This window comes from Salmo trutta, chromosome 14 (assembly GCF_901001165.1).
Source record: "Salmo trutta chromosome 14, fSalTru1.1, whole genome shotgun sequence".
Lineage (NCBI taxonomy): Eukaryota > Metazoa > Chordata > Actinopteri > Salmoniformes > Salmonidae > Salmo > Salmo trutta.
The window spans coordinates 36,163,910-36,175,230 of record NC_042970.1 but is presented as its reverse complement, the minus strand read 5'-3'; the positions used below and the strand labels follow the sequence as shown (position 1 = coordinate 36,175,230).

Here is an 11,321-nt window from a genome sequence, read left to right as displayed (position 1 = left end):
ATTTGCATGTCTAATTTTAACATGTATCACATTTACATTGCTTAGTTCTAATGGCACTAACTAGAAAAATACCATCAATACTCTTATTAAAGAATTTAATAAACAATTTCACAATCTGTGTAACAAATGTATTTCCAATCTGTCATTTCCATAGTTATGCCATCCATAATATTTGATGGTGTGTCATTATCACAGCTGTATAATATACATATATACAGTACCAGTTAAAAGTTTGGACACACCTACTCATTCAAGGGTTTTTCTTTATTTTAATATTTTCTACATTGTAGAATAATAATGAAGACATCAAAACTATGAAATAACACATATGGAATCATGTAGTAACCAAAAAAGTGTCAAACAAATCAAAATAGATTTTAGATTTTAGATTCTTCAAAATAGCAACCCTTTGCCTTATATATACAGTTGAAGTCGGAAGTTTACATACACTTAGGTTGGAGTCATTAAAACTCATTTTTCAACCACTCCACGAATTTCTTGTTAATTAACAAACTATAGTTTTGGCAAGTCGGTTAGGACATCTACTTTGTGCAAGACAAAAGTAATTTTTCCAACAATTGTTTACAGGCAGATTATTTCACTTATAATTCACTGTATCACAATTCCAGTGGGTCAGAAGTTTACATGAGGCAGGAAAATTATGTGGATATATTGAAGCAACATCTCAAGACATCAGTCACGAAGTTAAAGCTTGGTCGCAAATGTGTCTTCCAAACGGACAATGACCACATGCATACTTCCAAAGTTGTGGCAAAATAGCTTAAGGACATCAAAGTCAAGGAATTGCAGTGGCCATCACAAAGCCCTGACCTCAATCCTATAGAAAATTTGTGGGCAGAACTGAAAAAGCGTGTGCAAGCAAGGAGGCCTACAAACCTGACTCAGTTACACCAGCTCTGTCAGGAGGAATGGGCCAAACTGCACCCAACTTATTGTGGGAAGCTTGTGGAAAGCTACCCAAAATGTTTGACCCAAGTTAAACAATTTAAAGGCAATGCTACCAAATACTAATCGAGTGTATGTAAACTTCTGACCCACTGGGAATGTGATGAAAGAAATAAAAGCTGAAATAATGAATTCTCTCTACTATTATTCTGACATTTCACATTCTTAAAATAAAGTGGTGATCCTAACTGACCTTAAACAGGGAATTTTATTAGGATTAATGTCAGGAATTGTGGAAAACTGAGTTTTAATCTATTTGGCTAAGGTGTATGTAAACTTCCGACCTCAATTGTATATATATATATATATATATATATATATATATATATATATATATATATATATATATGTGTGTGTGTGTACATTGTTTCAGTATTCAATATGAATATCTTAATACACTATTTCAAAAACAGAATTAATTAAATCTAATTTAGCAATGAAAAAACAACTCACTCACTGATAGAAATTTGAGGAATCACAATGGGTCCACCAGATACAATGTTAGTAGAATTACAAAATAGGCAGTGTGTGTGTGTGTGTGTGTGTGTGTGTGTGTGTGTGTCCTTAGAATGATCTTATCAGTGGTACTTGTCAGAGGCTTCTACCAATGTCCCAGCTTTAGCATCACATATCACATTAACATGACTGGAATAGGTGATGGTCAACGGAGCTGTTGGAGAGCTCACTGGCATGCCGGTCGACAGCAGTCCTCAAAGGTGTTGTCCAAAAGAGGCTGATGACAAGCCCTTTTCCAAGGACCGGAGTGTAGCACTCTGCTCCCAACAGCCTTCACTAGTCATAACATACAGTACAAACACAATCATTTCCTTTATAATCACTGGAAGACCCCCCCCCCAAGCCTCTACAGTTCAGCCTTGTTGAGTCCTCTGGTTTCCTAATGCTGAAGCTCGGTTTACTAGGGGGCGAGAGGATGCACCATTTGCTGTAGTAGTAAGGTGGGTGGGACGTAGCTTCTGCACGTAGGTCCTTCTCAGAGCACTGAGTGAAGTGCTGCTGCACTCAGATTCTCCCTTAGAGAATCATATCAAGGGGGAGCCCAAGAGCCATGTTCCTCACAGCATCCATCCCTGTTCAGTGTACTGTGGTCATCCAAGAGAAACAGGTGTGCTAGGCTCATCGGCTGACTTTGTCATCGGACACGATCCACCCCACTGTGCCTTTCAGGTGACATACCTGAGATAGAAGGCAGGGGAGAAAGACACATAGGGTAGAGGTTACACATACGAAATCAACAAATTAGAGACTGTCAATACATTTTTGTGACATGATGCAATGCAGCAATTCGCAAAAAGCAAAGAAAATATCATTTGTATTTGCATAAATTTGACAAAGCATTCTTGTGTGATTTTTAGATGTATAGTTCCAGTCAAAAGTTTGGACACACCTACTCATTCAAGGGTTTTTCTTTATTTTACTATTTTCTACATTGTAGAATTATAATGAAGATGTCAACACTATGAAATAACACATACGGAATCATGTAGAATCCAAAAAAGTGTTAAACAAATCAAAGTATATTTTTGATTTTCGATTCTTCAAAGTAGCCACACTTTGCCTTGATGACAACTTTGCACACTCTTGGCATTCTCTCAACCAGCTTCACCTAGAAAGTTTTCCAACAGTCTTGAAGAGGTTCCCACATACGCTGAGCACTTGTTGGCTGCTTTAACTTCACTCGGTCCAACTCATCCCAAACCATCTCAATTGGGTTGAGGCTGGGTGATTGTGGATGCCATGTCATCTGATGCAGCACTCCATTATTCTCCTTCTTGGTCAAATAGCCCTTACACAGCCTGGAGGTGTGTTGGGTCATTGTTCTTTTGAAAAACAAATGATAGTCCCACTAAGCGCAAACTAGATGGGATGGCGTATCGCAGCAGAATGCTGTGGTAGCAATGCTGGTTAAATGTGCCTTGAATTCTAAATTAATAACAGACAGTGTCACCAGCAAAGCACCCCCACACCATCACACCTCCTCTTCCATGCTTGTTGGTGGGAACCACACATGCAGAGATCATCCGTTCACTACTTTGAGTCTCACAATGGCACAGCGGTTGGAACCAGAAATCTCTTTGCAGGTTTCTTTGCAGCAATTTGACCATGAAGGCCTGATTCACGCAGTCTCCTCTGAACAGGTGATGTTGAGATGTGTCTGTTATTTGAACTCTGTGAATATTTTACTTGGGCTGCAATTTCTGAGGCTGGTAACTCTAATGAACTTATCCTCTGCAGCAGAGGTAACTGTGGGTCTTCCTTTCCTGTGGCGATCCTCATGAGAGCCAGTTTCGTCATAGTGCTTGATGGTTATTGCGACTGCACTTGAAGAAACTTTAAAAGTTCTTGAAATGTTCCAGATTGACTTACCTTCATGTCTTAAAGTAATTATGGACTGTTGTTTCTCTTTTCTTATTTGAGTTGTTCTTGCCATAATATGGACTTGGTCTTTTACCAAATAGGGCTATCTTCTGTATACCACCCCTACCTTGTCACAACACAACTGATTGGCTCAAACGCTTTAAGAAGGAAAGAAATTCCACAAAATAACTTTTAACAAGGCACACCTGTTAATTGAAATGCATTCCAGGTGATTATCTCATGAAGCTGGTTGAGAGAATACCAAACATTTGTAAATCTGTCATCAAGGCAAAGGGTGGCTACTTTGAAGAATAGAATTAGTTAGTTTAACACTTTTTTGGTTACTACATGATTCCATATATGTAATTTCATAGTTTTGATGTATTCAGTATTATTCTACAATGTAGAAAATAGTACAAAAATAATGAAAAACCCTGGAATGAGTAGGTGTGTCCAAACGTTTGACTAGTACTGTACCTCTCTCCATCCAGAGCCTTGAACCAACACCAAAGTTAGAGGACAAGCTACTTGGCTTTCCCTTTTTCATATAACAATTGTATGGCATATTTGGGAGACTTTATGCCACATATAGCTAGCTGCCTTCCACCCTCTGAGTCACATTGTTAGGTAAATGGAAACATTTGTAGCCTCCACACTAAAGAGAACAAGGATACTCTCTCATCCCCTAAGTGGTTTGAAAGATGTTCTGTAGATTTTTTTATTTATTTATTTATTTTACCTTTATTTAACCAGGTAGGTTAGTTGAGAACAAGTTCTCATTTGCAACTGCGACGTCGCCAAGATAAAGCATAGCAATTCGACACATACAACAACACAGAGTTACACATGGAATAAACAAAACATACAGTCAATAATACAGTAGAACAAAAGAAAACAAAAAGTCTATATACAGTGAGTGCAAATGAGGTAAGTTAAGGCAATAAATAGGCCATGGTGGCGAAGTAATTACAATATAGCATTTAAACACTGGAATGGTAGATGTGCAGAAGATGAATGTGCAAGTAGAGATACTGGGGTGCAAAGGAGCAAGATAAATAAATAAATATAGTTTGGGGATGAGGTAGGTAGATAGATGGACTGTTTACAGATGGGCTATGTACAGGTGCAGTGATCTGTGAGCTGCTCTGACAGCTGGTGCTTAAAGCTAGTGAGGGAGATATGAGTCTCCAGCTTCAGAGATTTTTGCAGTTCGTTCCAGTCATTGGCAGCAGAGAACTGGAAGGAAAGACGACCAAAGGAGGAATTGGCTTTGGGGGTGACCAGTGAGATATACCTGCTGGAGCGTGTGCTACGAGTGGGTGCTGCTATGGTGACCAGTGAGCTGAGATAAGGCGGGGCTTTACCAAGCAGAGACTTGTAGATAACCTGTAGCCAGTGGGTTTGGCGACGAGTATGAAGCGAGGGCCAACCAACGAGAGCGTCCAGGTCGCAATGGTGGGTAGTGTATGGGGCTTTGGTGACAAAACGGATGGCACTGTGATAGACTGCATCCAGTTTGTTGAGTAGGGTGTTGGAGGCTATTTTATAGATGACATCACCGAAGTCGAGGATCGGTAGGATGGTCAGTTTTACGAGGGTATGTTAGGCAGCATGAGTGAAGGATGCTTTGTTGCGATATAGGAAGCCGATTCTAGATTTAATTTTGGATTGGAGATGCTTAATGTGAGTCTGGAAGGAGAGTTTACAGTCTAACCAGACACCCAGGTATTTGTTGTTGTCCACGTATTCTAAGTCAGAGCCGTCCAGAGTAGTGATGCTGGACGGGCAAGCAGGTGCGGGCAGTGATCGATTGAATAGCATGCATTTAGTTTTACTTGCTTTGAAGAGCAGTTGGAGGCCACGGAAGGAGAGTTGTATGGCATTGAAGCTCGTCTGGAGGTTAGTTAACACAGCATGCAAAGAGGGGCCAGAAGTATACAGAATGGTGTCGTCTGTGTAGAGGTGGATCAGAGAATCACCAGCAGCAAGAGCAACATCATTGATGTATACAGAGAACACAGTCGGCCCGAGAATTGAACCCTGTGGCACACCCATACAGACTGCCAGAGGTCCGGACAACAGGGCCTCTGATTTGACACACTGAACTCTATCAGAGAAGTAGTTGGTAAACCAGGCGAGGCAATCATTTGAGAAACCAAGGCTGTCGAGTCTGCCAATAAGAATGTGGTGATTGACAGAGTCGAAAGCCTTGGCCAGGTTGATGAATACAGCTGCACAGTAATGTCTCTTATCGATGGCGGTTATGATGTTGTTTAGGACCTTGAGCGTGGCTGAGGTGCACCCATGACCAGCTCTGAAACCAGATTGCATTGCGGAGAAGGTATGGTGGGATTCGAAATGGTTGGTAATGGCTTTCAAAGACCTTGGAAAGACAGGGTAGGATAGATATAGGTCTGTAGCAGTTTGGGTCTAGAGAGTCACCCCCTTTGAAGAGGGGGATGACCGTGGCAGCTTTCCAATCTTTGGAAATCTCAGACGATATGAAAGAGAGGTTGAACAGGCTAGTAATAGGGGTTGCAACAATTTCGGCAGATCATTTTAGAAAGAGAGGGTCCAGATTGTCTAGCCCGGCTGATTTGTATGGGTACAGATTTTGCAGCTCTTTCAGAACATCAGCTATCTGGATTTGGGTGAAGGAGAAATGGTGGGGGCATTGGCGGGTTGCTGTGGAGGGTGCAGGGCAGTTGACCGGGGTAGGGTAGCCAGGTGGAAAGCATGGCCAGCCGTAGAGAAATGCTTATTGAAATTCTCAATTATAGTGGATTTATTGGTGGTAGCCTCAGAGCAGTGGGCAGCTGGGAGGAGGTGCTGTTATTCTCCATGGACTTTACAGTGTCCCAGAACTTTTTTGAGTTAGTACTACAGGATGCAAATTTCTGTTTGAAAAAGCTAGCCTTAGCTTTTCTAACTGCCTGTGTATATTTGTTCCTAACTTCCCTGAAAGGTTGCATATCACGGGGGCTATTCGATGCTAATGCAGAACGCCACAGGATGTTTTTGTGCTGGTCAAGGGCAGACAGGTCTGGAGTGAACCAGGACTATATCTATTCCTAGTTCTACATTTTTTTGAGTGGGGCATGCTTATTTAAGATGGTGAGGAAGGCACTTTTAAAGAATAGCCAGGCATCATCTACTGATGGGATGAGGTCAATGTCATTCCAGGATACCCCGGCCAGGTCGATTAGAAAGGCATGCTCGCAGAAGGGTTTTAGGGAGCGTTTGACAGTGATGAGGGGTGGTCGTTTGGTCGCAGACCCATTACGGATGCAGGCAATGAGGCAGTGATCGCTGAGATCTTGATTGAAAACAGCAGAGGTGTATTTGGAGGGCGAGTTAGTTAGGATGACATCTATGCGGGTGCCCGTGTTTACGGATTTGGGGTTGTACCTGGTAGGTTCATTGATCATTTGTGTGAGATTGAGGGCATCAAGCTTAGATTGTAGGATGGCCGGGGTGTTAAGCAGGTCCCAGTTAAGGTCACCTAGTAGCACGAGCTCAGAAGATAGATGGGGGGCAATCAATTCACGTATGGTATCGAGGGCACAGCTGGGGGCAGAGGGAGGTCTATAGCAAGCGGCAACAGTGAAAGACTTGTTTCTGGAAAGGTGATTTTTTAGAAGTAGAAGCTCGAATTGTTTGGGTACAGACTTGGATAGTAATACAGAACTCTGCAGGCTATCTTTGCAATAGATTGCAACACCACCCCCTTTGGCAGTTCTATCTTGGCAGAAAATGTTATAGTTAGCGATGGAGATTTCAGGGTTTTTGGTGGTTTTCCTAAGCCAGGAATCAGACACGGCTAAGACATCCGGGTTGGCAGAGCGTGCTAAAGCAGTGAGTAAAACAAACTTAGGGAGTAGGCTTCTAATGTTAACATGCATGAAACCAAGGCTACAGAAGTCAACAAATGAGAGCACCTGGGGAGTGGGAGTGGAGCTAGGCACTGCAGGACCTGGATTAACCTCCACATCACCAGAGGAACAGAGTTGAAGTAGGATAAGGGTACGGCTAAAGGCTATACGAACTGGCCGTCTAGCACGTTCGGAACAGAGAGTAAAAGGAGCAGGTTTCTGGGCACGATAGCATAGATTCAAGGTATAGTGTACTGACAAAGGTAAGGTAGGATGTGAGTACATTGGAGGTAAACCTAGGCATTGAGTAATGATGAGAGAGATATAGTCTCTAGAGACGTTTAAACCAGGTGATGTCATCCAATATGTAGGAGGTGGAACAACATGGTTGGTTAAGGCATATTGAGCAGGGCTAGAGGCTCTACAGTGAAATAAGACAGTTATCACTAACCAGGACAGTAATGGACCAGGCATATTAATATTAGAGAGAGGCATGCGTAGCCAAGTGAACATATGGGTCCAGTGAGTGGTTGGGCTGACTGGGGACTCGGCGATTGAGACAGTTAGCAGGCCGATGCTAACAAGCTAACAGTTAGTAGACCGGGGCTAAACAAGCTAGCAGTTACCAGACCGGGGCAAGCAAGCTAGCGGTTAACAGACCGGTGCTAGCTAGTTAGCTTTTGGGGGAAGTCACGATGGGGGTAAGTCTGTTTTTGCCTCTTCGTGCGGTGACGTCGATAGACCAATCGTGGAATTAGTAGGGTTCCAAGTAGCTCTAGGTAGCTAGTAGGCCGCGGTTAGCAGAATGGGCCTTCAGCGGACGTCGCGCCTGAGGGGCCTGTTGGAATCCTCGGGCAGATTATGTCGGTATTCCAGTCGTAGAGGATTGGCGAGGTTCCGTGCCCCGTACCGGCAGTAGAAGGGGTTCGGATATTGTAGTCCAGGAGTGGGCTTCGGTGGTAGCACAGGAGCCCTGGCTGGGCTAGCTTCAGGCTAATTGGTGCTTGCTCCGGGATGGAAACGCTAGCCAGGAGTAGTTACCTGTGATTGCGGTTAGCTAGTTGCGAAGATCCAGATGAAAATATTCAGAGTTTGCGGTAGGAATCCGGGGATATGGGGAAAAAAAGTAAAAAATAATAATAGGTCCGTTATGCTCTGGTTTGAGTCACGTTGTTCGAACTGGCGAGTGCTTTCCGAGCTAAAGGTTAGCTGATGACCGCTAGCAATGGTTTGCTGACTGATAGCTGGTAGGTAGTTAGCTGGCTAGCTTCCGTTGAGGGATTCCAGATCCGAAGTAAATAGAAATACTTTAGAAAAAAATACAGACCCACGCCACATTGGGTGAGGCGGGTTGCAGGAGAGTATTTAGAAGTTGAGGTTTAGGAAAATATTTTTAAAAGATATGCGAAGAAAAAGATGTAAAAAGATATATACAAGGGACACGACAGGACAAAGACGTCTGACTGCTACGCCATCTTGGATTATTCTCGATAATATAAGATATAGTGCAACAAATTCAATTTGTCAATTCTACTCAGAGATGTTTGCTGTCTTTGTGCGACCATAGACCTTTAAAAATTTAATTTGCATTTATTTCATTTTTTGCCAAGGCCCCTTTCTCTTGTGGACATCTACTTATGAGGAGGTGAGTCCATTCCTTCGAGGAAGAAAACACAATAGTTCCCTGTTTTAATTTGGTTACAGATATCACTACACAATATTTAGTTTAGTAACAGCCTGAGACATCAGTCAAACATGTCAAAATGTATTAAAGCAAGGACGAAACTTGGACATACCACAGCAAATTTGAAATAGCGGATAAATATATACAACATATGAAATGTTGTTATAGTTAGTTGATACTCGCAGTCTGACATAGAATTGTCACCAGTTCTTGTGCTCATGTGTGTCATGTACACTCCCTCTCCTGCCTCTAGGTTACCAGACTGCTGATTATTACGCACACCTCTCACCATCGCCACGTGCACCAGCGCTTATTGACACTCACCTGGACTCACCTTATTGACACTCAATCACCTCCTTGATTACCTGCCCTATTTATGTCACTGCCTTTGGTTCCTTCACCAGGCGTTATTGTTTCTGTATCTGTTTCATGTCAGTTTGCTGTTAGTGTTTCTTGTTTTGTTCATGTTTGTTTATTAAATGTATTTACTCCCTGAACTTGCTTCCCGACTCTCAGCGTACATCGTTACAGTGTGTGTGTGTGTGTTGCAAATCAAATTGCCCAATGTTGAGAAAATATAGCTTTTCTCAATCTGAAACATAAAAAATACATATTAGAGACACAAAGTTGCCAAATAGACTATTGCTTAGTTCGGGGTTAGAGTCGCCTCTTTCCATCTCCCCGATGATGGATGCCCTGTAGGAGAGCATTAACCCAGTGATGATGCGGCCTCTACTGCATATACAGATATGATCTCCATTTAATTTACCCTTCAAGCCTTTGCGGCCTCCACGTAGTGCTGATAAAACCAGTCTGCCCCATTCCATTAATGCAACTTAATGAGAATTTAACAACATATTATGAATAAAAGGATATTAATTTTACCCAAAGAGGTTATCATAAAAAGCTGTAACGGGACCATGCCGGTCCTTGAAGGACAATTCCACCCAAAAACAATATTTTGGTAGGCCCTGAATGAGACATGAGCTCCCCTAAACGCAACAAAAGTAAAACTTTGGGGAGGGTGTAATGTCGTGTGTGTAGGTGGCAGGGAAGTCAGGCGCAGGAGAATCGAGCTTGGTATAAATGGAGTAGTTTAATAGCGTTCAACAAAACTCCAAAAACCAAAGTACATAATAAATAAAAGTGGGTACAAGAACCCGTTGCGCACCAATCCATAATACACGAGCATACAAACAAAACAATCTCTGACAAGGACATGAGGGGAAACAGAGGGTTAAATACACCCGTAATGAATGGGATTGGAACCAGGTGTGTAGGAAGACAAGACCGGTGGCGTCGACCGCCGAGCACCGCCCGAACAAGGAAAGGCATCGACTTCGGCAGAAGTCGTGACAGTACCACCCCCCAACGCGCTCCAGCTGCGCGTCGACACCGGCCTCGGGGACGACCCGGAGGACGAGGCACAGGGAGATCCGGATGGAGACGGTGGAACTCACAGCAGGGAGGGATCTAACACGTCCTCCAGTGGAACCCAGCATATCTCCTCCGGACCGTACCCCTCACTGTCCACGAGGTACTGAAGGCCCCTCGCCCGACGTCTTGAATCCAGGATGGATCAAACGGAGTATGCCGGGGCCCCCTCGATGTCGATCGAGGCCCCCTCAGGAGGAACCTCCCGCACCTCAGCCTCCTGGAGCGGGCCAGCCACCACCGGCCTGAGGAGAGACACATGGAACGAGGGGTTAATGCGGTAATCGGGGGGAAGCGGTAACCTATAACATACCTCGTTCACGCTCTTCAGGACTTTAAACGGCCCCACAAACCGCGGACCCAGCTTCCGGCAGGGCAGGCGGAGGGGCAGGTTTTGGTTCGAGAGCCAGACCCTGTCCCCCGGTGCGAACACCGGGGCCTCACTGCGGTGACGGTCTGCGCCAACTTTCTGGTGCAGTACGGCGCGCTGAAGGTCCCATGTTTCCTCCGCACGCCAGAACCAGTCGTCCACCGCAGGAGCCTCGGTCTGACTCTGATGCCAAGGAGCCAGAACCGGCTGATACCCCAATACACACTGAAAGGGAGAAATGTTAGTGGAGGAGTGGAGGAGTGGCGGAGTGAGTTCTGGGCCATCTCTGCCCAGGGCACGAACGCCGCCCACTCCCCCGGCCGGTCCTGGCAATAAGACCTCAAACCTACCCACATCCTGGTTAACTCTCTCCACCTGCCCGTTACTCTCGGGGTGAAAACCTGAGGTAAGGCTGACCAAGACCCCCAGACGTTCCATGAACGCCTTCCAGACACTTGACGTGAACTGGGGACCCCGATCAGACACTATATCCTCAGGCACCCCGTAATGCCGGAAGACGTGTGTAAACAGGGCCTCCGCAGTTTGTAGGGCCGTAGGGAGCCCGGGCAAAGGGAGGAGACGACAGGACTTAAAAAAACGATCCACAACGACCAGGATC

General features: G+C 44.3%; 1 long non-coding RNA gene across 1 annotated transcript in view; it reads right to left on the bottom strand.

The window, feature by feature from the left end:
• Positions 1–1,308: 1,308 nt before the first annotated feature.
• The window catches only part of LOC115207936 (uncharacterized), a 61,618-nt gene continuing 51,605 nt past the window's right edge, over positions 1,309–11,321 (bottom strand). The window contains exon 2 of the long non-coding RNA XR_003881078.1: positions 1,309–2,160. This is a non-coding gene — a long non-coding RNA (uncharacterized LOC115207936). The remainder of the gene's footprint in view (positions 2,161–11,321) is intronic.